The sequence below is a fragment of the Theropithecus gelada genome, chromosome 14, assembly GCF_003255815.1.
Source record: "Theropithecus gelada isolate Dixy chromosome 14, Tgel_1.0, whole genome shotgun sequence".
NCBI classification, from domain to species: Eukaryota; Metazoa; Chordata; class Mammalia; order Primates; family Cercopithecidae; genus Theropithecus; species Theropithecus gelada.
In genome coordinates this window covers 113,504,288-113,524,243 of record NC_037682.1, presented here as the reverse complement: position 1 = coordinate 113,524,243, position 19,956 = coordinate 113,504,288, and positions in this window count along the sequence as shown.

Below are 19,956 nucleotides of genomic sequence, written 5' to 3'. Positions count from 1 at the left end.
CTACCAATTAAACACTCCCAATCACTTTCTCCTTCCAGTCTCTGGCAAACGTCTTTCTGCTTTTGGTCTCTGTGAATTTGACTACTCTAGGTACCTCATATAAGTGGAATCATACAGTATTTGTTCTTTTGTGACTGGCTCATGCCACTTAGTATGTCTTTGACCTTCATCCATATTGTAACGTGTATCAGAATTTCCTTTTTTATTTATTTATTTTTTTTCGAGACGGAGTCTCCCTCTGCTGTCCAGGCTGAAGTGCAGTGGCGCAAACTCAGCAAACTGCAACCTCAGCCTCCCAAAGTCAAGTGATTCTCCTGCCTCAGCCTCCCAGGTAGCTGGGATTACAGTGACCTGCCACCGCACCCTGCTAATTTTTGTATTTTCAGTAGAGACAGGGTTTCACTATGTTGGCCAGGCTGGTCTCGAACCCCTAACCTCAAGTGATCCACCAGCCTCAGCCTCCCAAAGTGCTGGGATCACAGGTAAAAGCCACCACACCCAACTGAATTTCCTTCTTTTTAAAGGCTGAATAATATTCCATTCCATATGTATGTCGCGTTTTGTTTATTCATCCATTGATGGACCCATAGGTTGATTCTACCTGTTGGCTGTTGTGAATAACGCTGCTATGAACATGGGTGTACGCGTGTCTGTTTGAGCCCCTGCTTTCAATTCTTTTGGGTATATGCCCAGCTGCAGAATTGTTTTATCATATGGTAATTCTATTTGTAATTTTTTGAGGAAGTCTCATACTGTTTTCTGTAGCGTTTTCTATGGAACATACAAGGAAGGTCAGGAGGAGTGGCAGCCTAGCTGGGTAGAGAGGCGCCAGATCCTAGACTTTAAACTTTATTAGGGATATGATTAGAAGACTTTGCAAGTGTATACCTTGGACCAGTCCTTAGTGCATATAATTGTTTGTCGAATTAATTTGAATCTAGTACAACAATGATTTATGTTTCTTTTCTTCTCAGACTTTGCCTCCTCCTGTTCTTCCTTTTTGCTTTGTTCTTGTTTTTACCACTTCGTTCTGCTCTGACAATAGTGGCTTTCCTTTTAGTTTATTTCTACTAGAGATACATCTCAGATAGAGAAGAACATAAATAATGCTGGGCCATGAGTTTAGACAAAAACAAAACAACAGAAAGTGAACTCATCCAAGAAAATAATGAAGCTACCTACATAGGTTAGGCTCAGTTGCGCTTCCAAATGTGTTTTAAATTAAGTCATCTCAACCGTGACTACAAGTTCAAAATATTCAAAGCAACCTTATTGGAATTGGAACAAGGCATATTTGGTTTCCTCTGAAGGATTCTTTTTAAAGTGTAGTTAATAGCAGAGCTCTGAAATGTAAAAATACAGGAAAAGAAAGCCCATATGCAAATTGCTGTCCTAGTAAATGGCATTAAAACTCACCAACTTTCGGAAGTTCTGATCACTTGGTAAAATCTCACTTACACGAAAGTGCTTATGTAGCAACTGCATTTGTGTGAGTAAGGCCAATCAAGTGGAAGTGAGCGGAGGAAGAATTTGGAGCAATCTAAACAAATATTCAGAGTCCATAGACTCAGATAGGGTTTGCCTTTATTTTACACACAATACGTACAGGCAAATGTGGTTGCCTAATTCCCCAAGAGGACAAAATAGAAGCAATAATTTACAAGCGTGCAAAAAGAGAGTTGGCTAAAATCAGGCACAAGGGCTAAATCTGAAAAAAATAAAAATACTACTGAATTTATAAGGAGGAGATAGCAAAAACAGGAAAGATACACAAACCCTAAAAAGAAAACACTGGCACAGCATGAAGAGTATCCTCGAATTATTTGACCAGGAAATTGATGCTTTCCCATCTCAACAGCCTCCAATGCATCTCCACAGGAAAGCACAGAATCCAAACTGATGCTCATAATGATTTCTTCCATCATTATGGTTATACCTTAAAACAGTTGGGCCACAAAGTAGTAAAAATGAACTACTCTGGAAAATTCACATCTGCAGAGATAACTGGATCTTATGATGCCATGATGCCAGTTAAATGAGGTATCAGATCACAGCATCTAATCTTAGCACAATTTTGTTTGCTTGTTTGGTTGAGACTGAGTCTTGCTCTGTTGCTTAGGCTGGAGCACAGTGGCCTGATCTTGGCTCACTGCAACCTCCACCTCCCAGATTCAAGTGATTCTCGTGCCTCAGCCTCCCGAGTAGCTGGGATTACAGGCACCTGCCACCAGACCCGACTAATTTTTGTACTTTTAGTAGAGACGGGGTTTCACCATGTTGGCCAGGCTGGTCTTGAACTCCTGACCTCTAGTGATCTTCCCCGCCCTTGGCCTCCCAAAGTGCTGGGATTACTGCACCCGGCCCTTAGCATAATTTTATGTTTAATTACAGTAGTAACAAAACTTTATAGTTAGAGAGTTTATATAATTTTCCTACATACTAAATATGATCTTAGGAAAGACTCAGTTTCCTTTTCTGTCAAATGATGATGATAATAAAAGTACATCATAGATCTGTTGTGAGGAGAATATGAGACAATGTACCGAAGGCACCTGGCATTTTACATAACCTGTGTTTCCTAAATGTTAGATAGCATACAGTGCCACTGTATGATCACCAGTGTCACCTCTGCTGCCACCACACTGTTGTCTACTACTGTTGATTTTTATGACAACACTGTACCTGGGCTCCTATCCTCGCTCTATCATTTATGATCTATGTGACCTTGGGAAATCTGAACTTCTTTCTGCCTCAGTTTTCTCATCTGGAAAATAAAGACAATGCTATATAATATCTACCTCGTTCAGTTGCTAGAAGGATTAAGTGAGATAATAATAAAAAACATTTAAAATAGGGAGAAGCACAGGGCAAGCATTTAAGTAATATTAGCTATGCTTATTATTATTGTTATTATTCGGTATTATTTCTAAGGAAAGTAGTTCTCAAAGTGTGGAGTGGGGACCCCTGGTGGTCCCTTTTTCAAGCAGTCCATGAGATGAAAACAATTTTCATAGTGATACTAAAATGTTGAGTGCCTTTTTCACTTCCATTCGCTCAAGTACACGGTGTTTACCTGAGGCTATATGAAGTACGATGTCACTACAGATTGAATGCAGTCTTGCCTCTAGCTGCCTTCTGTTAAACACTAAAGAAATTTGCAGAAATGTGAAACAATGCTCCTTTCTAATATTTTTGCAAAATATAGTTATTTTTCCATAAAAATATATTTTATGTTAGTCTGTGATGGGCTTATTGTTTTTTTTTAATTTTGTTTTGTTTTGTTTTGAGATGGAGTCTCACTCTGTCACCCAGGCTGGAGTGCAGTGGTGCACGGTCTCTGCTCACTGAAAGCTCCACCTCCCGGGTTCATGCCATTCTCCTGCCTCAGCCTCCTGAGTAGCTGGGACTACAGGCACCTGCCACCACACCCAGCTAATTTTTTGTAATTTTTTTTTTTTTTTTTTAGTAGAGACGGGGTTTCACCATGTTAGCCAGGATGGTCTTGATCTCCTGACCTCGTGATCCGCCCGCCTCGGCCTCCCAAAGTGCTAGGATTACAGGCATGAGCCACTGCACCGGCCTGTTATTTTTAAATGAATAAATATTTTTAAATGTTCAGTTTTAATTTCTAACATGGAAAACATCAACAGATATAACGCACATAAACAAAGGTTCTTTGGGGTCCCCACTAACTTTGTGAGTATAAAGGAGTCCTAAGACAGAAAAGTTTGAGAATCACTGTCTTAGTTCATTAAGCCTCAGAGTTGTTGCCATCCTCAAGGTAACTTGCTTGAGATTCAAATATAGGTAAAGCCAAATTTCAACCAAAGTTTCCTGATAAGGAAACCCAGTAGTCACTATAATATGCCGTACCCCAAGAGTAACAGAGCTCGCCATACGGAAGAGGGCCCAATGGTCATCTCTACCTTTTAACAGTTTGGTACTATTACAGGGCTCTATATCGGCAGGTATACTTAGCAAGACTCTACCTTTAACATGGTATTCAAGGCTAATCAATGTTTTCCAACATCTTGAGTTTTATTCCAAGTGGTCGAGCATTGTTGTACCAAATTTACATGCAGTTTTTGCCTTGTGATTAAGAAGAAGGACCTAGTGTTAATACTCGTAAGTCCTGGTTTCAAAGCCAAAACTAATTCCCATCATAGCTTTTAAAATGTCAAGCAAGAATTCTCATCCATTTGTAAGCCACTTTAAATACAGTTTTCAGGAGTTCAAGAACTAATCCCTGAAGGAACTGGGTCAAGTTCTTCCCAGTCCTGTGTTCCTGCACCACAGATGGCTAAATTTCAGCCTTCAGAAAATACTTTGGGATACAAGAGCATACTTAAAGAAAGAAAATCAACAGAAACAGTCTTGCACAAACCTGACATGTGTGGTCTCTCTTTGAATCAGCATTTGATACTTGACACTTGAGTTTATGCCACTGAAACAAATTTGTTTTAAGTATGTAACATTCTGATTTAGGATTCTCACCATTATCTTGGTAAAAAATTGACACCTGCTACATTGTCTTAAGACTTTTGTCTCAGAGGCTTCAGATTTTTACACACATATAAGCACATATATACTATGCATTTGCTTGGGTTGAATTGAAATCTCCAGTAGTAATTTGAAGAGTTTGGCTTATGGGACAATGACACAGTTTTGCACACAGTATGCAAAATTTTCTGCTAAATGCAATGGGCTTTTAGAAATTAAACTGGTTTATTTCAATCCATCCTTGTTTGACATAAATGTCACATGTATGCTGAATAACTATATCATTCTTCTAGTTCTGCTCCAATATTAATCCTTAAAATATTATCTCAGATATAAGCTATGACTACACAATGCCAAATATCCATCTTGAAATAATAAAACTTGCTTTTATTATCCTAACATTCCCAAATCTGATATTTGACAAGATAGAGTTAAGTAACCTGATACTGTAGAAAAACAGAACTAAGCAACGAAATGAAAATTATTTTGATCCAACCACATAGTATCACAGAACTAAATAATCCTACTCCAATATTTTGCTAAATTTAATCATTTCAACTAAATGTTATCAGATCAGTTTGTGTGTGGAGCACTGACCATTTTACTATTGAAATAATGTGGGAGGAAGATAGGGGAAACAAGCATGGAATATATGGGGCAAAGAAGATTAAACCCCCCTTTATGGAGGGGTCAGGACAGAGCTTGCTGTCTCCAGCAATGAGCAGGGACTCAACAAAGGAGGCTGCCTCTGTGGTGCCTTCATTCCAGCAAGCACTGTGGATTTGGAAGAGAGGCATCCAAGGTAGAAGACTGTATTAGGCAGGGTTCTCTTAGAGGCACAGAACCCTCTAAGGGTATATATCGGGATATATATATATATATATATATATATATATATATATATATATATACACACACACACACACACATGGGGATATATATATCGGGATATATTTATATTGGGATATATATATATCGGGATATATTTATATAGGGATACATATATATAGGGAGTTTATTATTAACATATATATATATCTAGGGAGTTTATTAAGTATTAACTTACATGATCACAAGGTCCCACAATAGGCCATCTGCAAGCTGAGGAGCAAGGAAGCCAGTCCAAGTCCCAAAGCTGAAGAACTTGGAGTCTGATGTTCACAGGCAGGAAGAACCCAGCAGGAGAAAGATATAGTCTAGGAGGCTAGACCTGTTTTGCCTTTTCACATTTTACTGCCTGCTTTATATTTGCTAGAAGCTGGTTAGATTGTGTCCACCAGATTAAGGGTGGATCTGCCTTCCCCAGCCCACTGACTCAAATGTTATTCTCCTTTGGCAACACCCACACAGACACACCTAAGATTAATACTTCTGTATCCCTCAATCCAATCAGGTTGACACTCAGTATTAACCATCACAAGTCCACCCCTTGTCAAATTGAACCCATACACATATCCTGAGATCATACATAATCTTCAAATAAAGACAATAATGAGGTCATAGTTACACCTAACATAATACAACTATCCTTTGTACTACCAGAAATGTACCAATCCCCAACCCAAATACTATTACATAAAGTTAATACTTCAATGCTGATATGAAGTCAATAAATCTTATGTCACATGAAAAAGGAAAAGGAAATAAAATGAAGATATTTTCTTAGTTCAAGTGTATGCATGCACAGACATGTTCTTAACAAAAGGAGGAGGAAATACTCATGACAGTTACAGTCCTTGTTTCTGCAGCTGGTCACGTGGTTATAGCTGGTATTGATTACTACCTTCTTCTACTACCCATTCTGTATTCCCTTTGCCTTCAGCAAGCACCTCAGAGGGTCTTGGATTTTTCCTGGTGGAATGACCCAAACCTTCACTTCTGAGGGGTCTGGGTCATTTGTAGTCCTGTCTGGATTGTGCTGTTGTAGTTTCCCATTGACTTTAATCACAGGGTATGGTAATACTAAGAGACACCCTAATGGATCTCCTGTATTCCACATGTACTCCTCTTTACTTCTGTTGTGGAGTAGTAGACTGATTTCATCTTCATAGTCCAGGTCAATCACCCCAGCCAACACCGTAACTCCCCTCTTAGCCTGTTGACTTAAAGGTAGGAGGAACCCAAAGTGTCCAGGTGGCAATCTTAACTTCCAGTTTAATGGAATCATTGTTGTGTCTCCTGGTGGCAGTGTTCCTCCCTCTGGAACTAAGACCTCTAGGCCAGTAGAATGTAATGTTGCAGGCACAGGAAGCAAAAATTATGCTAGTGGTTCACTAGGGGTGATGGTGAGTGGTGCCACTTTCCCTTCCACTCTTTGATTCCTGGACCCACGAATCCTGGCTATGGGGGAAACAGTACCATGTATTGGATGCTGATTCAGAGCATACATGACCTTCTGGAGAACTTTGCCCCAGCCCTGCAAAGTATTGTCACCTAGTTGGCATTGCAATTGTGACTTCAAACGGCTATTCCACCATTCTGTAAATCCAGATGCTTCAGGATGATGGGGAACATGGTAAGACCAGTGAATTCAGTGAGCATGAACCCACTGCCACACTTCTTTAGCTGTAAAGTGAGTGCCTTGGTCAGAGGCAACGCTATGTGGAATACCATAACAGTGGATAAGGCATTATGTAAGTCCATGGATGATAGTCTTGGCAGAAGCATTGTGTACAGAATAGGCAAACCAACATCTGGGGTAAGTGTCTATTCCAGTGAGGACAAACCTCTTCCCTTTCCATGATAGAAGAGGTCCAATATAGTCAACCTACCACCAAGTGGGGGACTGATCACCCCAAGGAATGGTGCCATATTGTGCTCTCAGTGTTGGTCTCTGCTGCTGGCAAATTGGGCACTCAGTAGTGACCATAGCCAGATCAGCCTTGGTAAGTGGAAGTCCATGTTGCTGAGCCCATGGGTAACTTTCATCCCTGCCATAATGGCCACTTTGTTCATGGGCCCATTGGGAGATGACAGGGGTGGCTGGGGAAAGAGGCTGAGTGGTGTCCACAGAACGGGTCATCCTATCCACTTGATTATTAAACTCCTTCGCTGCTGAAGTCACCCGTTGGTAAGTACTCACATGGGATACAAATATCTTCAGTTTCTGGCCATTCAGAGAGGTCCATCTGCGTACCCTTTCCCCAAATTTTTTTGGTGACCAATTTTCCAATTATGCTTCTTCCAAGTCCCGGACCATCCAGCCAAACCATTGACTACAGCCCAAGAATCAGTATATAATTGCACTTCTGGCCATTTCTCCATCCATGCAAAGTGCACAGCTGGGTGCACTGCTTGAAGTTCTGCCCACTGGGAAGATTTCCCCCTCATTGCTGTTCTTCAGGGATGTCCTGGAAAGGGGCTGAAGTGCTGCAGCCATCCACTTGCGGGTGATGCCTGCATATCATGCAGAATCATCTCTGAACCAGGCCCTAGTCTTCTTTTCCTCTGTCAACTGATCACAGGGAACTCCCCATGAGGCCATTGGTGCAGGCTGGGGGAGAGAAGGCAGGGTGGTGGCAGGAGTGGAGACCATGGGCATTTGAGCCACTTCCTCATGTTACTTACTTGTACTTTCAGGACCTGCTTGAGCCCAATCACATATATACCACTTCCATTTGATGATGGCATTCTGCGGTGCATGACCCACTTTATCGCTAGATGGGTTAGAAAACACCCAGTTCATGACAGGCAGTTCAGGTCATATGGTGACTTGATCACCCATAGTCAAATATTCAGTTTCCACCAAAGCCCAGTAATAGGCCAAGAACTGTCTCTCAAAATGACAGTAGTTATGTGCAGAAGATGGCAGGGCCTTGCTCCAAAATCCTAGAGACCTCTGCTGTGATTCACCTATGGGAGCCTGTCAAAGGATCCAAACAGCATCCCTATCTGCCACTGGCACCTCAAGCACCAATGGATCTGCTGGGTCATATGGCCAAAATGACAGAGCAGCTTGCACAGCAGCCTGGACCTGCTGCAGAACCTTGTCTGTTGTGGACCCCACTCAAAACTGGCAGCCTTTTGGGTCATTCAAAAAATGGGCCAGAGTAACACACTCAAATGAGGAGTGAGTTGCTTCCAAACTCCAAATAGGCCCACTAGGTGTTGTGCCTCTTTCTTGGTTGTAGGAGGGGCCAAATGCAACTTATCCTTTATCTTAGAAAGAATATCTTGACAGGCCCCACACCACTGGACCCCTAGAAATTTTACTGAATTAGAAAGTCCCTGAATTTTGTCAGATTTATTTCCCATCCTCTGACATGCACATGTCTCCTCAATAAGTCCAATGTGTTTGCTACTTCTTTTTTTTTTTTTTTTTTTTTTGAGACGGAGTCTCACTCTGTAGCCCAGGCTGGAGTGCAGTGGCCGGATCTCAGCTCACTGCAAGCTCCACCTCCCGGGTTCACGCCATTCCCCTGCCTCAGCCTCCCGAGTAGCTGGGACTACAGGCACCCGCCACCTCGCCCGGCTAGTTTTTTGTATTTTTAGTAGAGATGGGGTTTCACTGTGTTAGCCAGGATGGTCTTGATCTCCTGACCTCGTGATCCGCCCGTCTCGGCCTCCCAAAGTCCTGGGATTACAGGCTTGAGCCACCACGCCTGGCCTGCTACTTCTTACTCACTGGATCCAATCAGCATAATGTCATCAATGTAATGGACCCGTGTGATAGCTTCTGGAAGCAAAAAGTGACCAACATCTCTCTGAATAAGATTATGACACAAAGCTGAAGAGCTGATATACCCCTTAGGTAGGATAGTAAAGGTATATTGCTGGCCTTGCCAGATGAAGGCAAATTGCTACTGGTGGACCTTATGGACAGGAGTGGAGAAAAAGGCATTTGCTAAGTAAGTGGCTGCATACCAGCTACCAGGAGATGTCTTAATTTGCTCAAGCAAAGAAACTACGTCTGGTACAGCAGCTGCAATTGGAGTCACCACTTGGTTAAGCTTCCAAAAATCCACTGCCATTCTCCAAGATCCATCTGTATTCTGTACAGGCCAAATCAGGGAGTTGAATGAGGATGTGGTGGGAATCACCACCCCTGCATCTTTCAAGTCCTTAAAGGTGGTGCTAATCTCCACAATCCCTCCAGGGATGTGATATTGTTTTTGATCTACAATTTTTCTAGGTAGAGGCAGCTCTAATGGCTTCGATTTGGCCTTTCCCACCATAATAGCCCTCACTCTGCTAGTCAGGGAGCCAGTGTGGGGGTTCTGCCAGCTGCTAAGTATGTCTGTGCAAATTGTGCATTCTGGCACTAGGGAAATGATCACAGGATGAGTCTGGGGATCCACTATAAGTCAGACCTGAGCTAAAACTCCATTAGTTACCTGACCTCCATAAGCCACTACTTTAACTGGAGGACCACAGTGATGTTTTGGGTCCCCTGGTATCAATGTCAGCTCAGAGTCAGTGTCCAGTAGTCCCTGAAATGTTTGATCATTTCCCTTTCCCCAGTGCACAGTTACCCTGGTAAAAGTTTGGAAGTCTCCATGTGGAAGGATGGGAGAAAGATCCTCTGCATAAATTTTTGGTGATGTAGTGGGGTCCTTTATCAAGGAGACCTGGCCTCCCCTTCATTCAAGGAGTTCTGGGTCTGTAAACTGGCTCAAGTTTGGAAAGTGATTGAGGGACTGTGATTCTCTGTTTTTATAGTTTAAATTAGTCTTTTTTCCATTTGACCTAGAAGTTTTCTGTTTGTATAATTTAAGTGGGAATGCAGTAGGCTTCTTATTAATTTCACTTCTAGGAACACTGTGATTAATTAGCCAATGCCAGAGCTCTACATGAGTCAGACTATTCTGATTGCTGCTGCCTCTGCTGTCCCTTGCAGTAGCCATGCCCACCTTGCCTTTGATAGTTAAGTGCTGCCACTCGGGATCCAATTATTCCCATTGTATTTAAATTTTGTAGTTGAGTGACTGTGGTTCCCACCATTAGATCTGACATACAGAGAAGAGCAATTACAGGGCTCTTCAAAGATGCAGGTGCTGCCCTCACAAATCTATTTCGCAAGGTATTGGTCAAGGGTATATCTTCTGAACCCTCCCAGCTGGGATGAGTAAGTCTAAAGTGACTAATCCACTCCACTGTCCCAATCTCCCTAAGCCTTTGGATCCCTTCCTCTACATTAAACCAAGGGAGATCAGACATTTCCAGCTCACTCACAGTGGGTCATCTTTTAATCCTTGTTTCAGCTAACCAAGCAAATAAACTATTAGAACCCTTTTTAACTCCCCGAGCTGCAACATTAAATGCAGAGTCCCTACTTAGTGGGCCCAAGTCAATAAATTCAGCCTGATCCAACTCTATGTTCTTTCCACTATTATCCCACACTGTTAATATCCATTCCTGTGCCTGTGCTCCAGATTGCTGTTTATATAATTAGAGACCTCAAACAGTTCTTTTTGAGTGTAATGCACCTCCTCATGGGTCACACTCTCAACCTCACATCCAGGGGCCTATTAAGACTTTAGTCTAGTTATAAGTCTAGAAGGCAAACAGGGGTGTTGGGGTGGCTCCTGAGGAGAATTAACATTATTTAGCCTGGCAACTGCCTCAAGGGAGGCCATCACTGTTGCTTCAGGCAGCACAGGGTTTATCTCCTCAGACAAAGGTGGAAAGGCTGATGGCAGCATGGGTAAGGGAGGGGATGTTGCCATTACTGGGGATGGGGAAGCTGTTCCTTCTGGCAAAAAAGGTTCATCAGGTTTTACAAACTCAGAGTCCCCAGCTTCATCAGGGTCCTCCCACATATCCCCATTCCCAAGTTTCAGAGTCCAATTCTTTTCCAATCAATGCCCTCACTTTAACAGTAGACACCTGTTGAGGTTGTGGATGCACCTTTCATTGCAGGTCAGCCACTCATATGATAAAAGCTTGTGTCTGTTTTTCCACAATTTCAGCTCTTTCTCTACTGGAGACAAGACTCTTACTCAGGGCAATCAGCATATTTGAGGCTCAGTATCTGCTTCTGAAGCTGGGAGACAGAATCCCTGAGTTCATCATTTTCTTTTATCACTTTGTCATTGAACTTAGGAGCAACCAACCAGCTTCATTATGTTCCTTGGTTCGCCACATACGGTCAAAGTTACTACGTACAGAGTCACTAAACTCCTTGCCTCTCATGAGTAGTGAATCAGGAGTGTCAAATGCATTAATTTTACATAACTCTCTAAATAGTGCATGCCAAGGACAGTCAGTGTTCTGCATACTATTAGAAGTACAGTCCTTAGCATTTTTGGGTCTATTCATATTAAGCAGTCAACTCCAGAAACCCTAAAACCAATGAAAGAACTCCATCCTTAATATTCTGTTCCTCTAGAACCGCTTCTGGTACCAAAATCTATATTAGTCTGGGTTCTTTTAGAGGGACAGAACTAACAGGAGACATATATGTGAAGGGGAGTTTATTAGTATTAACTTATGTGATCACAAGGTTCCACAATAAGCTATCTGCAAGCTGAGGAGCAAGGAGAGCCAGTCTGAGTCCCAAAACTGAGCAACTTGGAGTCTGATGTTCGAGGGGAGGAAGCATCCAGCACTGGAGAAAGATGTAGGCTGGGAGGCTAGGCCCATCTTTCATTTTCATGTTTTGCTGCCTGTTTTATATTTACCGGAAGTTGATTAGATTGTGTCTACCAGATTAAGGGTGGATCTGCCTTCCCCAGCCCACTGACTCAAATGTTATTCTCCTTTGGCAACACCCACGCAGACACACCCAAGTTTAGTACTTCTGTATCCCTCAATCCAATCAGGTTGACACTCAGTATTAACCATCACAAAGATCTAACTACTAAAGATAAAGCTGAGGATTCTCCATTCCCAGACCATTCCATTCTCCATTCCAGTTTCCCAGGCCAATGACTCAGTTCCTACTGGACACCCTTTAGCACTGAATGAATGATCCATTCATCCACTCCAGATCACTACCTTCATCTAAGACTTGGAAATTCAGGCAGTAGATCATACTGCAACATCCACAATCCACTAGCGCTGTGTACTGACTTATCTTGACCTAGAAAAGTACCTAACTTAGATATTTCTTGGGACATATCCCCATACAGAACAAACAGGCTGGCCACATGAGAGCAATCTTCTACAATAAAAGCTGGCCAGACTTGAGATAGATCTTCAAAATTTTTGAGGCATTTAAGTATTCTACGATTTCTATATAATTCTCCTTTTGTCCTTCCTAGAGTTTGGTTTCACTGTTCCCCTGTTCCAATGAGGCCTATAATATTCAAATGGAAGTTCAAAGCTAGCCATTTTCAGATAAATTTGGAAAAAAGTAACGCCATATCATTCCCAAGCTCTACGTTTTTCCTTATGTGGGCCAACTGGACCACAACATGGACTTGTTTTAGTGACCCAACAACATAATTTACATCTGTGTGGCCTTGGCCCTTGTCTCAAATGGGTGAAAATAAAAATCTAAATGGAGCTTTAAGGATAATCAGTGCTGGTAAATTGCCAAAAAATGACCATGCTTACTCAAATCTCCCTAATGACATGGAAAGATTGATAATTCATGCATTTATGTAGTTTAACTCAGCAAATAAATCATTCGATCCACATTTATTGAGTGTCTATCATGTGCCAGTTTCTGAAAATAAGAGGTAAGTTAAAGATAGACCTATCTTAAAGAACTTGCAGCATAAGCAGGAGACACAGAAACAAATATAACTTCCTATCAATGTGATATATGTCAAGATATAGGGATGCATGGGTGCTCTGTGAACACAGAGGGCAACGATAGTTTTCTTATAATTAACAAGCATATATATACACATATATATACTATATATGTACTATATATATTTATGTATCATTATATATGTTGTAGTGGGGTGTGTGTGTGTGTATACTCAGCACAGGGCACTATATAGATATATGTCATATATCTATATGTAAGAAAGAACAAAGCCACTTCCCAAATATTTTTCTTTTTCTGCCCAGTATGCAATGCTTCCTGTTTCTCTAATAATGAAAATGTGTTCATTTGTCAAATGGAAAGTTATATATATAGTGTAGATATATATTGCCCTGAGTATACACTATATGGATATATAATATATATCCATATAATATATATAATGTGTATATATATTATATATGTGTATATATGTGTGTGTATACACACACACACACACATATATATAAAATATATATAGTGCCCTGTGCTGAGTACTCAGAAGAAATAGCCTAAGAATTCTGGGAGCCACCTTGTTACTTTCTAATTCTCTGTTGCCAAGGCTGCAATGATTAATCTTCAGAAAAGCTACAGTTTAGCACCTGTTGAATGATATTAGAGGAAATCATCTGTGTTGCAAATAGAGAATATGTTAGGGAGGCTGGACTCAAATGAATCCAGGTTTTGATATCTTTCTCCTTCTGCTTTAGCAGACAAATAATCTGTTGCAACTTTGCTGCTTCTCTTCCATAGCTTGGCTCTGTTCCCGTGCACCATTTTGTTCTAGGGGATGCCTAAACTGATTCTTCAGTGTTAGCCAAAACAAATGAGGAGCTTGGCTCTCGGTCTGGTCGCAGCAGCTGCTGTGATTGAAGTTCTCTGCACCTAAGACAGTGGGGCAGCTTTCCATTTGACAGATGAACACATTTTCATTACTAGAGAAACAGGAAGCATTGCATACTGGGCAGAAAAAGAAAGAAAGAAATATTTGGGAAGTGGCTTTGTTCTTTCTTATATCAATTGTGGTTATTGTTCAGCTGAAATGCTGGTGAGGAGGTTGATGGTGTGGGAGCCTGATGCCCATGCCTCAGGCTTCTTCCCATTAGACTGTAACTGTGAGCTGACAGCTGTATGGTTTCTTGACCTCAGGTTGCCTCAGCCAGAAAAATTCTTTGCAGATCTGCTCTGGGAGGCAGTTTCTGTTCTTGTACGCAGCAAAGGGCACAAAGAGGCCAGGAGGTCTAGGGAAACTCACTTATCAAGGAAAGGGAAAGAAACATGTGGCTGTTTCCATTTGTTTAGTCATACAATGGAGCTAAACTGTAAAGTGGGTATTTGAAGGCCTTCAAAATGACTACTCCAGACTACGATGATGGACTTCATTGCAGTGGGACTGGACAATGATTCTTCAGAGAACAGAACACATCTCCAGTAGGGAAGCCTTGTGACAGCCTTTCCTTCACCACTTCATACTCAGAAGGTGTTTTAGTTAAAAATGGTGGCTTGGGAGGCATCCTTGATTCCCAGTTTTATGTGTTGAGTCCTTAGATAAATGTTGGTACCATTCACAGATATAAGAAATCCAAGAGGCAGAGGGAGGAAAAGCAGGGGAAGATAATAAGAAAATGCATAAACCTAAGGTGTGAAGTTGCAAAGGGAATGTTAAAAATTTAGTGTAAGTATTGAGAGATGTCTTCAGGGCTGAGAGGAGTCTAGAGTCCTCACTGATATGTGATTTCTAGACCATGTAAACTATATTTACAATGACCACTATTTTAAAAAAAATGCCTGTCTACCATATATTGTATGGAAGAAGTTGGATTTCCAGTCAAAGAAATTAAAATATATTGAATAACCACTGCCTGTCAGACACTGTGCTAGGTACTTTATATAAGGACATACCCATAGCAGCACAAAATATGGGCACTAGATCCTTTGTTATATACATACAGAAGCTGGGGTTTGTGCTGTCCAAGATCACATGGTTAAGTGATGAAGCAAGAATTCCAACCTAGTTCCTGGTAACTTCAAAGGTTTCTATGCATTTGAACTGTTCTCATTCTACACACATGCCCCTGGGCTTTCCCACCTATATCCACATCAGACATTTTAAATCACTTTTAGCACTCTTTCCTGCTTGGCCTGGACAAAGTCACAGATCTCTCCACATAGGACTCTGGGCTGCTAATAATTTATAGGAGTTGGCGTGCAAAGTGAATCCTATTGTCAGTCATTGTGCCTTTACCAATGGGTCAATGTACGAGGGGGGGAACTAGTTTTGCTCTCATATATCTTTACTGAAGACTTGTAATATAGCTCACTATGCATTGTCTTATTGTTGTTTACATCTCCGTTTTGTTCATTAGTGGGTTCCTTGAGGACTCACTGGGACTGTCTTCCACTTTTGCATGCTTGTCACATTACATACATAATGCCTTTTCTTTGATCTTTAGGAAAAGGGTTCAGGTTTGCTCATCCGAAGCATCTTCAAGTTCCTTCCTACCTCATAGTCCATGTTCATTTTAAAAGCATTTGATGAGGTCTTATTGGTTGTGGTGACTGTGATGTCAGAAAAGTTATAGGACTTGGTTAAGGTTCTGCAGTACATGAGTCACAAAACCAAGAAAAACCCAGTTTTCTGTTTTCCAGTGAACTGTTTCCTCTTAAACACCAAGATTATAAAAATCTTATAGAGGCCTAAATTTCAGTTAAAGCTTTCTAGGATTCTGTATGTTTTTGCAAAGCCAATAGAGTTTTGTTTTAGTAAAATTACTATAATTAGAGTAAGCTTTTGAAAGCCCTCTACCACCTTATTTTAATGCCTTTATTTATTTATTTATTTATTTATTTATTTATTTATTATTTTTAAGACAGAGTCCTGCTCTGTCGCCCAGGCTGGAGCGCAATGGCACAATACAGGCTCACTGCAACCGCCGCCTCCTGGGTTCAAGCGCTTCTCCTGCCTCAGCCTCCTGAGTAGCTGGGATTATAGGCATGCGCCACCACACTCGGCTAATTTTTGTATTTTTAGTAGAGACGGGGTTTCACCATTTTGGCCAGGTTGGTCTCGAATGCCTGACCTCGTGATCTGCCTGCCTCGGCCTCCCAAAGTGCTGGGATTACAGGTGTGAGCCATCGTGCTTGGCCCTTTTCTCTTTTCTCATCTCTAAATTACACTTTTATATTTGGTCTGTGTAAGTAAATCTGTTCCGAAGTATAATCAAGGATATTTTGCAAGGAAAGCATTATGTGCAAATGCTACTTCCTATAAGCAAGAAAATTATGTGTATGAGTTGTTATATTTTTCAGACTCTCAATTTTCTCATTGGTGATAAAAATATCAGTACTTACCTTGCAGAATTATTATGGAAATTAAATCAATCATTTAATTAATGTATTAAGTACTTTTATATAAATAGGTTAATTAATATGCAATAGACATTTAACAAATGTTAGCTCTTATTACTGTTAATACTAACATGACTTGCTTAAGGAATGACAGAAAAAAGAAAAAGTGCTACCACCATGACTCTACCCCCTACAGTATTATTATTTTCAGATCTGTGATTCCTTCTTACCACCGATTACTGATTACAGAACAGTCTTGCTTTGTATTTATCTATGCATCAATCTATAATCAAGCAAGTCAAGGTCAACTATCATGCTTGACCTGCCCACGGCCTTTCCTCAGGGAAACTACCTTGTAGACACCTCTTGCTGAGGGATTAAAAAGAGCATCCCTGGACATACATAGTCTCAACCAAGTGGTCCTGCTTCTATCCTCACCAAATGAGGCCATGGGTGAGCAACTGGCTTGAGAGGAGCCAATGCCCAGGTTCGCCAGTGGCCTATGAAATCTCTAAATCTCTACTCAGGAACAAGCTAATCTGATAAGATCCTCTCAACTCCGCAGTTGTGCTTGGGAATTTTGGAGAAGATTAGATTATTAACAGTGAGAGCTGAATTCTGAAAGGAGTCACAGAAAGACTCCATGAAGTAGAGTGAGGGCAAATGCTGGAGTTATGAGAAATGGAAAATTACTTAGTAGAAGACAAGCTTAGCAGAAAAAACTAGCAGAAGCCATGAGGGCACATTTGCTGCTTATGATGACAATCTCCTGATGAACTCCTGTTCAAAATCCCATGCACCTGTGTCCCTCATCCCAACTCTGAGGCTCCTTTTGGAGGTCTCTGAATACTCAGCTGCTTTTCTCGTGTCATGCTGTGGCTTGAGGGACTCAACGCTGTCCTCTGACCCATCTGTTGATTTCCTCAGCAGTTGCTACTCTACCACCCAAATGCTATATTGGACCTGGGGATTCTCTGTGAGGCTTGCAGTCCTCCAGACTGCATAGAGCGAAAGAGAAAATGGTACATTCTAATTTGAAATGCTCCCAGATCATCTGGAATTTCTATCAGGAGCTCTAGTGTTCCTGTGATCTCCAACCACCCCTAGGACCTGGGCCACATCTCAGAGACTTCAAAGCACCCCATTAATTCACCTTTTCCCCCTTCTGTTCTCAGTTAATAAATTCTAGTATCACCGCATCATCTTCCCGACTCTCTGGCTTATGGTATATGTGGTGGGGTGTTTGGTTTGGTTTGGTTTTGCGGTTGTTCCAGAGTATGCAATATGCATTTATCCAAGTTCACTTTTAAATCCAAGTTCATTTTTACAATCCAGGTTCATTTTTAAATAACGCTATACCACTTCATGGGTAGCTGAAGTACCTTATAGCAGAGAATTCCCAGTACCTAACTCCCATCTCTTACAATATTATTGTCATTTTTTCACTTATCGACAAGCTCTACTCTGAACACGTTGTCACCGTTATTATTTGGAACAAACTATTATCGTTTACATCAATTAAGAATAAGAAAAATGAAAGATTTTACTTTACCTTCATTTATTCCTTTTGTAATGTTCTTTCGTCTTCATGTAGATCTGAGTTTCTGACGTCTATCATTTTCTTTCTCTCTGAAGAATAACTTTTAACTTTCTTTTAAGATAGATCTACTGGCAACAAATTCCCTCAAATTTTGTTTGTCCAAGAAAATCTTTTACTCTCCTTTTGAAGGATAATTTCATTGCATAAAGAATTGTAGCTTGTTGAGTATTTTGCTTTCTTTTAACACTTGACATATTTTATTCCACTCTCTTCTTGCTTGTTTGTGAAGAGAAGTCTCATGTAATTCTTATTCGTATTCCTCTATAGGTTAGGTGGTTCCCCCCAGCCCCTAGCTTCTTTCAAGATTCTCTTTTTTTTTCTTTTTGCCGTTCAAATATGATATGCTGAGGTGTAGGTTTTTTTGTACTTATCAAGGTTGGTGTTTTTCTGAATTTCTTAGGTTTGTGGTTGGCACCTATTACTAATTTTGGGAAATTCTCAGCCAGTGTTACTTCAAATATTTCTTCAGTTCATTCCTCTCTTTCTTCCCTTTTTGTTATTCCTATTACATATATGTTATACCTTTTTAAATTGTCCCATACTTCCTGTATATTCTGTTCTATCTTTTTCATTTTTTTCTCTGCATTTCAGTTTTGGGAATTTCTGTGATCTATCTTCAAGCTCACTGATCTTTTCCTTGGTCATATCCAGTCTACTGATCAAAGGCATTTTTTATTTCTGTTACAATGTTTATTATTCTTAACATTTTCTTTTGATTCTCTTCTCGGAGTTTCCATCTCTGCTTACATTACCCATCTGTTCTTGCTATACTGTGTTTTGAATCTTCTAGGCCTTGGCTCTTTCACATTTAAAGCCAAGGAAGTAAAATAATTCTGTTTCTATTTCAAGTAGTTGGTACTTGCGATACAAGACATGGCTTTTAAGGCCTTTTTTCCTGCTTTAGAGCTACCCAAATATACAGAAGAGCTCCAAAGTGAAGCATTTAACTCTTTGTTGGCTATTGGCTCTGCTTTGAAGACAGCACTATAGAAAGTTGTTGATGCTGCTTGCATCATTAGAGGATGGGGAAGATGAGATTAAACAGATCTCAATATTAAAATACCCTTCTACTATGTTTTGCTTCTTAAGGGGTTTGTAAAACTTGGAACACAGAATTCACATTGCACTGGCCCAGCCAAAGGGCAAGATAGTCCTGACCAATCCTGTGAAGGTGACAGAAGAAGCACCTCCACTCCTAGCCTGGGAATTATTTTTACAGGTTAATTTACCCATTTATTTGGCCAATTGATTCACACCCTGGTGGTCATAATAAATAAAAGGAAACCCAAATATACTCAACCCATTTCTGTTTAAAAATCGGAGAAATTTGATATTGTACTTGGGGCTGAGAAAAACTGAGTTGACAGCTAACCTAAAACTCCAAAGAGAAAAAAAAAATCTATATAGAGCAAAATAATCTAGTCTGTAATTCTGCATGCTTTTCCCCTAGTATGTTGATTGTGTAGCATCAATGTCATCTGTTTTATATGGGAATGTTACCGACTATAATGCTTCTGTTGATATTTCAAAAAGATTCTAATCTCATTTCAGTAATAGCTTCTGTCACTCCCAGCGACACATATGCCATAACATTCTTGGTTAAATTGACAGAAATATTAATGTGCTCAGATTTTATATTATTTGACCCACTATATGTCTCTTTCTTAGTATTAAATTACCTTTGTTTTCTACACAGTGTCAGAGCCTGGCTGCCCAATCCCAATGCGTTTGGAGATTATTCACTAGGGACATCGGCCTTATCATCTCTGCATGATTTTGTTCTTCTCTAGCAGAAGATCTTTTTAAAGCCCCA